Source organism: Lycium ferocissimum, chromosome 6 (assembly GCF_029784015.1).
Source record: "Lycium ferocissimum isolate CSIRO_LF1 chromosome 6, AGI_CSIRO_Lferr_CH_V1, whole genome shotgun sequence".
In the NCBI taxonomy this organism is placed as follows: domain Eukaryota; kingdom Viridiplantae; phylum Streptophyta; class Magnoliopsida; order Solanales; family Solanaceae; genus Lycium; species Lycium ferocissimum.
Window position 1 is genome coordinate 4834099 of NC_081347.1, and position 15954 is coordinate 4850052.

Here is a 15954-nt window from a genome sequence, read left to right on the forward strand (position 1 = left end):
TTTTCATCGTCCTAAACCCAAGGCGAAAATTTTAATCTTTTATTATATTTAAATTTAATAAATAGAATATACTTAACACATGTAAACTTATTTGGTACTGTTCGGTATTTTTTCGATTTATTTTTATAAATTTATAACCGTACCCAACCTAATTATTCAGTACGTTTATAAATTTATATAAAAACCGTCGATTTTATTATAAACACCTAAAAATCGGTTCGGTACTGTACGGTTCGGTCGGTTATGTCGGTTTTTTGAACCATTGACACCCCTAGTTTACTCCATGTTGGGCCCCCATCATATATTGTCCTCGTTCCAAATGTCCAACCCTGAGCATGTTGGGGGGTGTTGATTCTCCCACATCGGTTGTGGGATGGATATTTGGTCTCTTTATATGGCTTGGTCAATCTTCCTCCCTTTGAGTTAGCTTTTGAGGTGTGAATTAGGCCCAAAATTCATTTTATCAAAGGCGACTAACTAGAGCAAACTTTGTTAAATCTTCAACAACACCTACACTACTGTCAGTGACTATATTTGTTTCTTCCGTTTACAAACCATAATAATAATCAAGTTAACATTAGTCCATATTTGTAAAAATTTCAATACATCTTGAGGGAGATATTTCTTCCATTATAGTGTTTCATGCCCTCTTCGTAACAGTGTGACATCTCTTGTCATTATTTCGTCAAGAGAACATCGAATTACCTAGGGACAAAATTCCTAGCTAACTTGTAGAAATCCCTAGCTAACACTATTTTAGCTAGGAAAATGAGCCTAGCTACCGTCCGTGGCTAATACGCTCATAGCTAAATCTTAGCTAGGGATATTTGGTTTCCGTAGCTAATTTAGCTAGGATGTTTTGCTAGGCAACAATCCGAAGCAAATGTTAGCTAGGAATAATCCTAGCTAAACTCATAGCTAATTTATGTAGAGGATACTGACTTCACATTCAATCAGCTAGGAACGTCCCTAGCTAAAACGTTTTTTTGCTAGGCTCATCCTAGCATTTCAAGCTAATTTGGTAAATTGCTAAATTTTAGCTTAAACAAAGAACACGACGATTTCTTATATAATTTGAGATATGATAAAAACAATAATAAAAGCCATTCATGTTTCAACAAATTATTATTATTGATGCATATGTATTTGTACAAATGTCTCAAATAGTATCATTAATCCTAAAAAGATGAAGTACATGTTTACAATGAGATAAAACATGTGTTAACTCCATTAAAGTTGGTCCAAAGGAAAACTAGAATCATTGTCTCCGTTTATTGCCATTTTCTTTCCATCTCTACCTCTACAACTTCAACACTATCTTCATTCCTTGATTTCACATCCAACTCCTTTGTTCTTGTAATATACTCTGTGAACAAAAAGTTAAGGTAATTAGTTATTGTATCAAATAACAAAAAATAAAGTTAATAAAAGACACAAATACAGCATGGCTTAATCTTTATGCTTACTAGTTTCTAAGAGCACCTATATACATGACCATCACTAATTCCCAGTGATTCTATAGAAAGAGATATAAAACCCCTTTAAGAGGCACAAACAAAAGGCGAAGAGAACAAAATAAGAACAGAAAAAAAGTCCTTTCGAATACAACATACCAGATAGTCCCACAAGGTGGGTCGAGTCCTTTTACTATTGTTGTTTACCCTTCCGAATACATAAACAATAAGTAATACCAAGTAAAATCACAAGAGTCTCGTCCCTACTAGCCACCAAAAAGAATGGGAGTTATTTGATTGAGGTCAACGGAAGAGAGATTCAGGATATACAAGTAGGAACAAATTCAAGTATATGCCCTCTCAATTTATCACAACCTGGTTATAAGAGTTTTTTTTTTTTTTTTTTTTTATAATTCTCTCAAAACTATGTGGTTTTCCAAGTATATGCTAAGAACCAAGCTCAAGCTCTGCTAGAGTAAATTTCACGACTTCAACCTAGAGCCAAGTTCATAATTATTTGACCAAAGCAAACTGAAAGTTCATAGTGAATTGACCAAAACAAGGTCGAAAGAATGCTTGGATGCAATAAAGTATTTAAGTTCACTTGGATAAAAAGACTTAAGAATCATTATGCACAATTAAAGACAGTGATGCAACAGAATCTCATGATTACAGCTATACAAAAAGATACACTTGCAGCAAGGCTATCTCTAGAAATAGTCCTTTAGTTTGGGTTAAGCAAGCTCCGGCAGTCGAAACTCCTCAAGGCGTTCTAAACTAATCAGTTATATGTAGTTCCATTTTTGATAATTTATATGATATGCAGTTATTTTTACAATCAGGAGTCATACTATTCTTGTAGTAAAAAGTCTTATGACTAATGTATATGACTAATCCCCTTTGCAATTTTCTTAGATGGGCATAAAAACAGTAATCATGTAAGCATCAACCTAATACAACATTATAATAAAAAGTTCTTCACCAAACAACTTTTAGCAACATCCCAACCAAGTAGTACAATTAATGCACGTTAAGAAATTTCTAACACATGATAGGATTAGCTAAGCTTAAAGTTTATAGGAGCAATTATTTTGATAAGTTACTTAGCTTAAAGCTTTTAAGAGAAATTACCATGAACTGGATCACATGGATTTAGGGATATAACTCAACTGCAATTATGCCATGATTTCGCTCTATCATTGCTACTATTAGAACTGGTCTCCTCTGCATCTATATTATCAATATTAGCAAGCTTGACAGATCCGTTAAGGGGAAAATCCAACCCCTGAATCTGGCCACTAATAGAAACATCAAAAGTAGCAAAAGCACAAATATTTTACAAATTAGTTCATCGTGTATGTCATCCCTAATCTTTTACATATTTCTTTCATAATATATCATCCCACCTCTTCGTTTTGAGAACTCATAAGTTGTTGTTCCCTGGCGAAAGGGTGATGACAGCTATCCAACGGGCAGGAGTTAGGGTTATTGAATTGATTTGGATTAATCATTTACATGAAATTAGGGAAAATATGAGATAAGAACGAGGGAGAGGTGATGATTAGGAAGGAGGAAGTTACCACAGGAGAGTTCGCCGATTGAAAACTGTGGTGGTGACATCCTACTGTGAAGGGGTTCGTGTGATATCTCAAATTGCTACAGTCATAACAATTTTTTTTTTTTTTTACAATGGCATTAGATTAGAATTCCCACAAAAAATAAGCTATAGATTAGAAAACTTTAATTTTAGCTAGAAATTAGCTACGGATTATATCCCTAGCTAAAGTGTAATCCTTTGAAAAATAGAATTAGCGCCAAAGTTGGTTTTCCCGCAAAAATTTAGCTACAAACCTGGCTAGGAACCCTCCCTTGCTATATTTTAGCTAGGGAGTGTCCCTAGCTAATCCCTAGCTATAATGTGGCCAAATTTTCGAAAAAGATGGTTTTCTAGGAAATAGGAGTTTTGTAGTGTAAGATACGCTTACGCTTTAAAAGTCTGCAAATTCATAATGGTTTCCATATGTTAATGATGCATGATTGGAATTTCAAGAGAATGCACATACTTCTCAAGATATAGATTAAACAATATATCAAAGAATTTTGCATTTCATACGTAGACTTTAGTTGATCTTCAAAAAAAAAAATCTCTTTAAAATTCTATTAATATACGTACCCGTGCGATGCGCGAACAAAATTAAAAGAATATTAATCATATTAAAATGTGATTCATGTGGTAGCCAATTTAGTGTTCAAGTAATTCTTTATATTTACAAAGTATAATACTTCTCCTGTCACTGCGATTATCTAATACAAATAAACCTATCCTGCAAAAACCAATGAACCACATTATACTCCAAATCAACTTTTTCTTCCTTAATACAACCGGGAACCAATTTTTATAGACAAATAAAAGCATCTCTTATTAAGAACAAATATATTAACCTTCCTAGTTACACCAGTTGTAACTTTTACATTCAAGCCAAAAATAGGATCCGAAAGGTAACCTAAAGTAACAAAAAAGAGATAAAAATTGTCAGAGAAATATTTAAATTGTTTTAAAACAAACAGAACCTATTAAACTTAAGCAAGATCCATATTGTATTTCTAAATATCAGTTCCCCTAATCTCTACAATAATCATATTCTCTATTATCTTAACACTCCTTGCATTTTCTTTATTGCTTCTGTATATTTACCTCGTGTGGTACTATTTTATCGACAAATTACAACCTAACGGTGATGATTTTTCTTAATTATTAACTTACCTTTTTTTTAAAGCTCTTATTGACTTGCATGCCAGTTATTTCTTTCATCTCAATTTATGTGATACTTCTCACTTTCGAGAGTTAATTTGACTAAATTTTGAAGCTAAATTAAATTAGATTAAATCAATATTTTAAATTAAAATTTATATATTTGAAAACTACATGAAAAGTATTATAAGTTGTAACTTTTATCATATCAATTTGGTGGGGGGGGGGGGGGGGGGGGAATGACATCTTAAAATGATGGTCAAAATTCATGCAGTTTAAATCTCAAAAAGCGAAAGTATACATAAATTGTGACAAAGGGAGTATAAACTTTTGTATCCAAATAAAGCATTCATCAAACTTACCAACTTTCAACACTGTAAATAATTCAAATCATTTCCGAACACCCCTGACATTAACTTATTAGGTAATTCAATTTTGTTATGTAATGCTAATGCATCCCTCGTTGAGCATTGACTTTTCTCCCCAAAAGTTTCCACATCAAGCACCAATGGCTAATCAACACATTTTACCCCAGAATCGTTATTTGTATATGTGGATATGGTGAAGAACTGAAGATATCATTAATAATTGCTATATATTTAGATTTTAACTTCCTCATTGTTTACAACAACAACAACAACATGCCCAGTGTCAATAGTATCTGTGCATGAGACCATTTATAAAACTAATTAGATTAAAACATACATTAGAGAGGGTAAATTAGTCAGACTATAATTTCTTGTATTAGTAACAACAAATAGATTAAAGATTTTTTACAAAAAAATAAAATAAGGGAGATAAACATAATCTCGTAAGTCACAAGGGAGATTAGTATTATGAGGTCAAATTTGTTGGGAGGAATCTGAAACTATTCATATTATTCATGTTAATTGATGTATACTTAAAACAAATGATAGGCTCAAAAAGTGAGCCAAGAATAAAAATTGCAACGTGATTCACAAATTTTGACTTGCTATAAATCTATTCACAATCATTTATTTATTTACGTACCGCCGATGATATTCTTGCAGTGGCGGACAATGTAAAATTAGATACGAAATGATATTAATAGAATTTAACCAAAGAATACAAACATGTATAACAATTGAGTATGAAGCAATTAGATTAGTAATTTGATTGAATAATAAATTAGTATTTGTAAGCTTTATATTTTATTTAAAGGCACTTTAATACATCATTCCAAAAAATTATTGCATCAACTTCATTTTCCCATTAAAATATTATAAATTATCAATTCAAATTTTTATTTGACCCTCTTTTAATGTTCCTCCTTGCATTCTCACATGCAGGTGTTAACCAATTTCACAAAACAAAATGAGGTTACATCAATTTAAATTTGAAAATTCTCTCTAAAATTACAATAAAGATCAATTTCAAATTCAAGTAAATCTCGGATTCACATACAAATCACAAAAAAATGCTAATTTCATACAATAGATTCAAAAAGTAAATTATGAATTATCATCTAGTTAAGTTTGTTTTAATACATTCTAAAACAAAAGAAAACTAATCCTTAAAAACAAATATAACAGATAGCAAGCTAAGAAAAAAAACATACTCTTTTAGAAAAATTACTTGCATAAGCAGCATAACTGGTAGAATGAACTATGAAAAATCCCGTGCTAATCAATGAATTAGCAAGGAAAAAAGGTATGTAAACGGTTGTGAAGAAAATATCTTAAGTATGTCAATAGATAATAAATAAGAAAATATTTTTTTCTATTGAAACGAAAGCTATTGAGTTTACCAATTTCTCAATCTTCTTTTCTCTGGGTAATTCATCTGAAGTTCCTCTCAAACTGGATTAAATAGATAAACTATCACATCATTAAGCAATAACATAAACACGTAAAATAAACCAAAAGATCATAATACTATGAGCATTAGGTTCAATAAATAATAATCTGGAATAGTAACAAAAGTTAGCAATTAGAAAGCATCTAATCGACTAATTAAATTTCCAATAAGAAATTAATTTTCTAATTTACGTAGTCGAGTGTATCCATTTTCTATCAAAAAACAAACAAACAACATTAAAATAATTACATTAAGAAATAATACCTGTTTGACTTTAGGTCTGGGTATAATAGGCAAAAAACCTATTTTAGCGTCATAATTTCCTGTAATACGACTATCACCATCTGCGCATAGAAATGAAATGTTAAAACTAAATAAATTTTAAAAAGGGAAGAATATGAAGAATGCAGTAAATATAAATTCACGAATAGAGCTAACGATTAATATTAAAAGTGGAGAACCTCTAACATTGTCATTATGTATTACTGATGGGATATATATAAAAGATGTTATCAAAAATTCAAATTCAAATATTATATCAATCTATACAAAAAAGAAGAAGATTTTTGTACCATTCCTTACGTTTTATTTTCTCTTTTTTCTTTTCTTTTCTTTCTTTCTATATTTTTACCTTTTACTTTCAACATAAAAGGAATAAATAATCTGATTAATGACGCAATAATTATAATTTTTAATATTTTTGGTTGAAACGTGGCAATAATTGTAATTTTCTTATGTGGCAATAATCTTAATTAAAGTCCTATAATTACTACCTTTGAGCAAGGATCTTGTTTCAAGGCCTATATTCCACTGAAATAGGTTAGTGTATATTAATTTGAACTTTCAAATTTTTATTTTATCTCTCATCTATTTGATATATTCTCCAATCAATATCCACCAAAATAAAATTTAAACCATTTTCAATTAAAAGTGGCATTTGGTTAATAATATTAAAACAATTATCATAATTCCTCAATTTAAAGTTTTTATTCTATAACTTTTAATTTAGATTTAAATATGATAATTGGTTAATATCAAATTTACCTTTGCAATCAGTGTCCAGTTAAAAAATAATGTATAATAATTAATAACAATGAAAATCCTACATACTGAAATATTATTAAAGATGGTAATAGAATAATAAGCATATCTTGTACCGTTTTAAAGTTTTTTGTTTTTTGGAATGCCATCATGTAATATTACATCTTACCATTTAAAAGAGTATTATTGACTATAAATTAGATCCAAGAATGTCAATTAATTATATTTCTCCAATCAAATCTAACAAATTAGGTGAGTACATTTAATAATGTTAATTAATTTATTTTTAAAATTAATGCAAATAGAATTTGTTGCCAAGTGCTTGTTCATATTATGCCACTTGGCTTAATATTAAGCTAGACTACCATCCTTCTATTATAACTAGTACACGTACCCGCGCCACGCGCGGTTGATATAATTAAAAAATATCATAATAAATTAGTACTAATATCTAATTTATAATATCATATCAAATTTAATTGCTTCAATATTTAAATTGTCATTTTTGTGAGATCATTTACTTTCTCTGTAAAATTCAATTTTTTAATACTTCCCCTATACCTTAAATACTACTCTATATTTTGTTCTCCCAATCTTTGCCCATATATACTTCATTGTCAACTTCAATCTAAACTGGTGATATTTAGTGCTAAATTTACTAAGAGTGTTGAAGATGATAAAAGACCAATAAGGATCAACCTCAGTAATTAGTGTATCGAGAACATTTCTGAACAATGTTTATTCAACAGCTCCTTGAATACCTGGGGAAAAAAAACAAAAGTACAAAAATAAAAAAGTATGGCCAAATGTTTAAAATATACAGTGAATACATGATTACAAAGCAAGTTTTAAAATAAAAATAATAAATTAAAAAATTAAGGTGAGAAAAGAACATCTAACCTTGTAGACTCCTTGCCTATGGATCAATTATTAACTTAGGAGCACCTTAGTAATGTGGATTTGTTGATGTCTATACTCATAAACATAATTTTCATAACTATTCCGCAAATAATAATTTAAAATGACATTCAAATGTGAACTCAACTGAATACATGCATTTTTTAAAAATGTTATTAGACCCATTCTCAATTTAAATTTTCAGGGAATGTTCGCACTTTATTGGAATAAAAATCATCAACATGATAATTGTTTGTTATATGAATATTAAAAGTGAAATTGCAATGAAAAGAAATCCAAGATTTTATTTCTGAAATACCAACAATGAGAATCATTATTTTTTATTATTTAATAATAATATGTAACTTATATTTAGATACTATAATATTATAATTGATCCACAAAAGGATTTTCCTTTCATAATAAAAATATGATAGTTTCTCTGGATTTTCAAAAATATTATACCTTATACTAAGCAACCAACATAGTCTTTCAGGGAGCATTATTTACAACTTTTATGGTGGAATTTTCCTCTTCCGGACGCTATTTTGAAATTTTTGTGACCAAAATATTTCACTTTTGCAATTAATTGGTGATTTCAAAATAGCATGATCTAGTACTTATTTCTTTATATTGTCATAAAATACTTCATAATTTGAAGCAAAAAATTAAAAAGTTTGGGAAGAAAATCTATAAATTAAAAAGTAGTAGAGAATTAGTAATACTTATCGGAGTTATCCGGTATTTACAACGGAAATAAAGTTTTTACTTAAAAGTTTGGCATAATTTTGATCTTTTGCGTCTTGATCCCCCAAAAAAATTGAATATAAATTACCAATAAATAAAATTATTACAAATAAAACAATATTTAAAAACTTTGTGAGCCTTTATGCAAACAAAACAGTCATGAGCATTGCCAAATATATTGATTCTCAAGTGAGAATTTTCGGATGTATGTATTGTAATATAAACAATACTTAAATACAGAAAATTAAAAGTATAAAAAACAAAAGAAAAAAAAATGACTGCGGAGATATACAAAATACACGTAAATGTGAATACACGAATGAGCTTTACAATGAACTATAGGGTAGTAAATTTAAGGTTGTTGTACCTCAATAATATTTTGATGATTTTTCATTTGTAGTTGTTGCACATCAAATATGTATCTCAACCTGCATAAAATTATAGTACATATTATATAAGTCAAAAGAGAGTTGACAGAAAAATAACAAAAATATATATCTAAATTTTTTTGCATCAAAGACCATAAGAAACTTATGTGAAATTTAGAGAAGGAAGACAGAGAGGAGAGAATTGAGAAGAATGAAAAGAGATGTGCCAACTAAATCTTTTATAAAGAGGAAAGAATCAAATCAGATGTGCCAATTAATTATCCTTCATTGTCCTTTTATATCACAATTCAAATTAAAAAAATTTAATCTTTTAATTAGATTCAAAAATTCTATCCATAGATTCAAAAGCTTCATGTTTAAATTAGAATTAAAAAAATAAAGTCAAAAGGAGCCAAAAAAGGTAGGTTTAATTTGCAAATCTACTTCTTCGAAATTTTTTTTCCTCCCGTAAGTTTCAATAATTAAAGTCAGTTGTTGGGGATATTATAGAATCTTATAAAGTATATACATCCTATGAAAAAAATATTGTCCTAAAAATGTCAAGTATATTTTTATTAATTTGCCATGTCATGCTTCCTTGATTCAAAAAATTATTTAATTTAAATTCAAAAATTCTACCCATAGATTCAAAAGCCTTATAATTAAATTCGAATTCAAAATGTGGATTTGGATCATTCGAATTAAAAAAAAAAAGGAGGTCAAAAGGAGGCAAAAAAAAAAGGTAGGATTTATTTGCAAGTCTTACTTCTTCGGATTTTTTTTCTCCCGCAAGATTCAATAACTAAAGTCAATTTTATTGAGATATTATAGAATATTAATAAAATGTTAAGTGGCTTTTTAATAGCTTGCCATTTCCTTGATTTACTCAATAAGAAATAATTTTGGTAACAAATTGACATAGAATTCCTTTTAAGTTTATATATCACATATTCAAATTTAAACTTCAATTCAAATTCAAAAATTAATCATACCTAATTGTAGCACGTTATTTATTGCATTAGGAAGATCTAGAAAGTCAAAGTAGTGTACACTTTTATTTTATTTTTTAAATTCTATCATGTAATATTATACCTTACCATTCAAAGGAGTATTTTTTACTATAAATTAGATTCAAGAATATCAATTGATTATATTCCTCCAATCAAATCCATTAAATTAGGTGAGTACATTTAATAATGACAAATAATTTTTTTTTTAAATGATTACAAATAGAATTTGTTGCCAAGTGGCTTGTTCATATTATGTCACTTTGCTTAATATTAAGCTAGACTACGCTTCTTTTATTACAATATAGATAGATTTAAAAAGCTATCAATTTTGGAAAGTAAATTAGGCAAATAATGTAAGTTTCAAGAAAAGGTTTGCATTTAAAAACTTTCTAAATTGTTTATCTTTTAACTGGATGATTTTTATTTCACTTAAAATTGAAAAACTGTACTCGTGTCTATTCTTTATATTTCAGTTCCAATTCAAATCCTCTATTATTTAGGATGTAAATTTGAAAAAGAGTCACAGTTGCAAAAGGCGAATAAAGTTGGTAATCAAGTGGCTTGTTTTCGATACACCACTTGACTTATTTATTATTATTATTATTATTATTATTATTATTATTATTATTATTATTATTATTATTATTATTATTAACAACTCTACTACTATGTGTTGATAATATCGTATGAATATATTATGTGATTTCATTATTATTTTCACAATTATCTACATTTTTATTTAAAGTATGAAATATTATCTACTTAATATTAAGCTAGACTACTCTCCTTTTATATATATATATATATATATATATATATATATATATATATTAACAACAACTCTACTACTATGTGTAGATAATATTGTATGAGTATATTATGTGAGTTCATTATTATTTTCATTATTATTATTCACAACTACTACTACTATGTGTTGATAATAACATTTGAGTATATTCATGAGTTCATTATTATTATTATTATTATTATTATTAGTAGTAGTAGTAGTAGTAGTAGTAGTAGTAGTAGTAGATTATTAAATTAGGTAATATTTTGAACTAGAATTAATAACTTCTTCTATAATTAATACAAATAGAATTTGTTTTAAGTGGCTTGTTCATATTATGCCACTTGGCTTAATATTAAGCTAGACTACTCTCCTTTTATATATATATATATAGATATAGATATAGATTATTATTATTATTATTATTATTATTATTATTATTATTATATTATTATTATTATTATTATTATTATTATTATTATTATTATTATTATTATTATTATTATTATTATTATTATTATTAACGACTCTACTACTATGTGTTGATAATATCGTATGAGTATATTATGTGAGTTCATTATTATTTTCATTATTATCTACATTTTTATTTAAGGTATGAAATATTAGCTACTTAATATTAAGCTAGAATACTCTCCTTATATATATATATATATATATATATATATATATATATATATATATATATCCCAAAAATTCTAGAGAATTCTCCAACCTTCCCTCCATTAAATTTCAACGCGAGTTAAGTAAAAATCTCCGGATTCGGGTTCCCGCGGCGTATAGTTACGATTATAATATTGTGTTGCGGTGAATTTGTGGCTTTGGGAGTAAGGCAAGTATTGGAGATATCGCGGTATTAGCGGAAGTAAGGTATGAATCTTTCTCTTTTGATATCATTTAAGGCTTATTTACGGAGATAAATTTATGGAATAATTATGTAATTCGTTTGTGGAGGAGTTGGAGAAAATATCATATGGTGTATTTGATGGAATATTTTGGTAGTAATGAGGTTGTTGTTGTTTGTTGTTGTTATTGGTTGTTGATTGTTGGTATTGAGAATTCGGGCTAGGCATATAAAGGAGAGATCTTTTCGATTTTTGAGTATAGAGTAGTTTGACTTGAAAGTTTAGTATAAGTATACTATGATGAGTCTAATGATAGTGTGAATTCTCTTAAATGTAGACTCACGAATTCGGATGAATAAGTGTGGATAATTGGAGGTTGAGCAGGTATGTTAAGGCTAGCCCCTTTCTTCTAAAGGCATGATTCCTTTCTCATGAATCCAATAGGTGTTTTCCAAATGTCCAATGATCCCTCTATGTGAATCCATAAATGCTTTCCAAGAATATTCTTATTCTCAAAGGCTAGAAATTCATGATTCATAGAGTTCATGATTCAAAGGCATGACTTTTTTTCTTGATAATCCATAAATATTTTTCAAAATGTCCCTATTTTCCGAGTCAAAGATTTATGATTCTATAAGCTTTTATGATAACAACAACGGACATGTTTTTACAATATGAATGAGGATGTTAAAGATGAGAATGTTTCTATGATGATTATGATGATGATGATTTTAATTCAAGAAATTCCAAAGCTTATGATTTTAATGCTATTATGAGATTATTGAGCTTATTTCATGGTTGTCTCGATTTTATTCATTGTTGTTGATCTCACCTTATAAGAATTGTTCCTTCAAGGTGAGCTATAGCGATGATGATAATTCCATAATGAAAATCGGAGGTTACCGACCTTACGTCACTCCGATGTATTTATAGCTTTTATTTGGCTCTCATGCATGCTTTATATATATATATGTATTTTCTCACACCGCGCCGCGCTATAGTCGGCCGGCATGCACGTAGATGTGCACACACCGCAAGGCATGTTATGATATTGCCGGACGTGGGAGGCCGGACGCGGGCTAATGATGATAACGCCGAGCCTTAATGGCCGGGCATGATACTATATATATGACACCGAGCCTTAATGGCCGGGCATGGTACTATGTATATGTATAGAAATATTTTTTTTAAAGGCTAAGCATGCATAACATCCGCCTTATGAGGCATCCAGATGTACAGGTTATCCCTCTTATTCCATGTTACCTTCCATATCTATATTATGTTGTTATCCATGCCTTACATACTTAGTACATTATTCGTACTGACGTCCCTTCTTGTACGCCGCGTTTCATGCCACGTGTGTGTATACGTATGAGCAGAGGATATTAGTAGAAGATGTTCCACTGGATTGGCGAGCTCCATTTCCTTCCGGAGTATTGCGAGTCGGAGTATCTATGTTATGGTATCTTGATTTATGTTAGAGAATTTGCGACGAGAGTCACGTATATAACATGTCGTCTTGTAAGCGGCTCAGAAGTCGATGTATCATTATGCATTATGTTACAAATTTCATATGATTACAGATTTTACTTGATTTGAGAAAGACGAAAAGCATGTTTTTTTGAAAAACTTACATCATGCACTCATTTTATGATTTAAGAGTCCAGTAAGATTATGAGTATCACGAGAATCAGCGGGTTCGCTAGGCCCTAAGTAAGGGTCGGGTGCCCATCATGCCCTATCAAAAGTTGGGGTGTGACAAATTGGTATCGAAAGCGCTCGTCGTCTAGGGGTTATCTGCAAAGTCGTATCCAGTAGAGTCTGTTTTATGGTGTGAAGCACGCCACATTTATAAACAGGAGGCTACGGGGCATCTAGGGTGGTTACTCTTCTTTCACATCTAAGATCGTACGATAGAGCCAAGTCATAGGAAATGAGATTCCTTATATTAACCTTTGATTTCAGAAGAAGCACAGTTTCGACGGGAGAAAGTGGGTGATGATATATATATATTTGATAATAGATCGGTTGACATAGAGGTAAGTCAGTGTAAGTACAAGTAGAGGAATTGATTAAATGTATCTCTTGATGATAAGTTCAGTCATAAGTTTGTGAACTGGACAATTGAATGAATCAGTGCAAAGGTAAGCAATGGCACGAAGGATGTATATCGGGTAAGGTAAGAATATTGCCTATCTGATTGAGATGTAAAGCTGAAGAATGAAAAGGGAAGGTAAACAAGAAGGTATAACAGGGCAGATCGCTAAAGGATCAGGTACATCTCGAGGTGTAATATATGAGGTAAGTTTTGATATTTTTGTTCTTTTACCCGAAATTGGGAGCCCTGGGTGGCTAGGATATGTCGTATATATATGTATATATATATATGCCCTGTGAGGCATTCGGTATTTGCGTACGGGTTTTGGATAGTAAGAATTATAAAGGAGACTCGCTTAATTTTTCAAAATCAGGTCATTTGGTTAGGTACATCTAACAGGAAGAAACGTGAAAAAGGAAATATCGTAAATAGACAATAAGTGGGATGTGTTGCTTTAGAAGAGTTATAGATTTGACATGGTCTGAAGAATGATCTGTGAGGAAGGTGAGTTATATGAAGAGAAGGTTATTATGACAAATTCAAAGGTATTAAAGTATCGAAAGGATTATGGGATTAGTTATACATTTAAGCCAAGTTAAGAGTATTACCGCATATAGATACGGCCTAATCTTGACATATTATAGATGTCGAAGCTATAGAGATAGTTGTATACAAGTTGGATTGAGGGGAATAGTAGGGTTGCGTTAATAAGGCGATACAATATGAAAGAACTACGCGAAGAGTGAGGCAAAAGGTAGTATGATAAGCGAAGGACATACGCTTATGATATTACAGATAAATTGAGGGAAAGTGCAAGGCAACTCAAGTTAGAATGTTAAGGAATGATAAGAGTGAAAGGACATAAGGCAAGCTTAAGAAGTAGTCGTATTATGAGAAAAGGAAGATGCGTCTCCTACGGATACCCTATACTAAGACAGAACAAGTAAAGTACATAAAGGAATAAGCTGGAAAGAAAAATGTGGCTATGAGTTATTGTAACGACCCATTTGGTCGTTTAGCACTTTTAGGCCTAATATCCCTAAAGCACCCTTGTGGTCTAATTTTGGTGTCTATAGTTTGCGATAACGGTGATTCGGTTATTTAATTGACAAATAATGTTATACCGTATTTTTAAACGTCGATTATTCGCGAAAGAACAACGTGAGATAGAAACTTCGGATTTTTAATTTCTAAACTAGAACTAATTGGTTACAAATTTTACTTAGTATAAAAATGTTATTGGAGATTAGGAATTACTTAATTGTGGTGTTAAGTAAAAATTGGTGACAATAATAAACCAAGACCCAAAAGAATTTTATTGAAGAATGGGCATGCCATGCACGCGCCATGGCTTTAAAATTCATTTTCAACAAAAAAAAAATAATATCCTATAGACTAAGTGCGTTCATGCAAGTCACTATAATATAAGTGGATGATTAATGTGAATGGAAAAAAAAATAATAATATCCTATAGACTAAGTGCGTTCATGCAAGTCACTATAATATAAGTGGATGATTAATGTGAATGGAAGGGGGGCCCCACGTGTCATTTTTAGACCAAGACATGGCCGGCAACATTTGGATTTTCGTCTAATTCATTTTGGGGGTTAGCCGAGAATGTCAAGAAACATTTTACTTTTAGGAAAATTTCTTTGGAGCAAGGAAACGTTGGCGGCAACTATTCTATATATGGAGGAACTATTTTCCATATGGTAGCATTCTTTTGTAAGGTAATAAATACTAAGGGTCGATCTATCGGCTATGGAAATTTTCAGCGGAGAGTAGAGCTTGGAGAAGGAGAATTAAAGTGTTGAGATGCTTTGAACATTCAAAGTTAACGATATTAGTGGAGCTAAAAACTTGTCAAGGTATGATTTGATATTTTTTTACACGTTTTGAAGGATTCTAAGTTTGTATAGTTTAATAAATGTATGTTGAAAATGAAAGATTATGTATGTTGATATTCGAATTCATGTTGGAACGTGTAGTAGGATTTTGTGGAGTGGGGGATGGTGAATTAATTTTAAATTGTATTACGGTTGTCGTTATCATAGATTATATAGTGAAGAATGAAAGAATTAGATAGTTAAATTTAATTATCCCAACATGTTATTTAAAG

At 30.0% G+C, this 15954-nt stretch overlaps 1 long non-coding RNA gene across 1 annotated transcript; it reads right to left on the minus strand.

Annotated features, from left to right (window-relative positions):
• Nucleotides 1–1110: 1110 nt before the first annotated feature.
• On the minus strand, nt 1111–2793 carry LOC132060569 (uncharacterized). Its single transcript, XR_009415951.1, has 2 exons — nt 2586–2793; nt 1111–1366 (listed from the first exon to the last, which is right to left on the minus strand). It is a non-coding gene; the product is annotated as an uncharacterized LOC132060569 (long non-coding RNA).
• Nucleotides 2794–15954: the final 13161 nt, after the last annotated feature.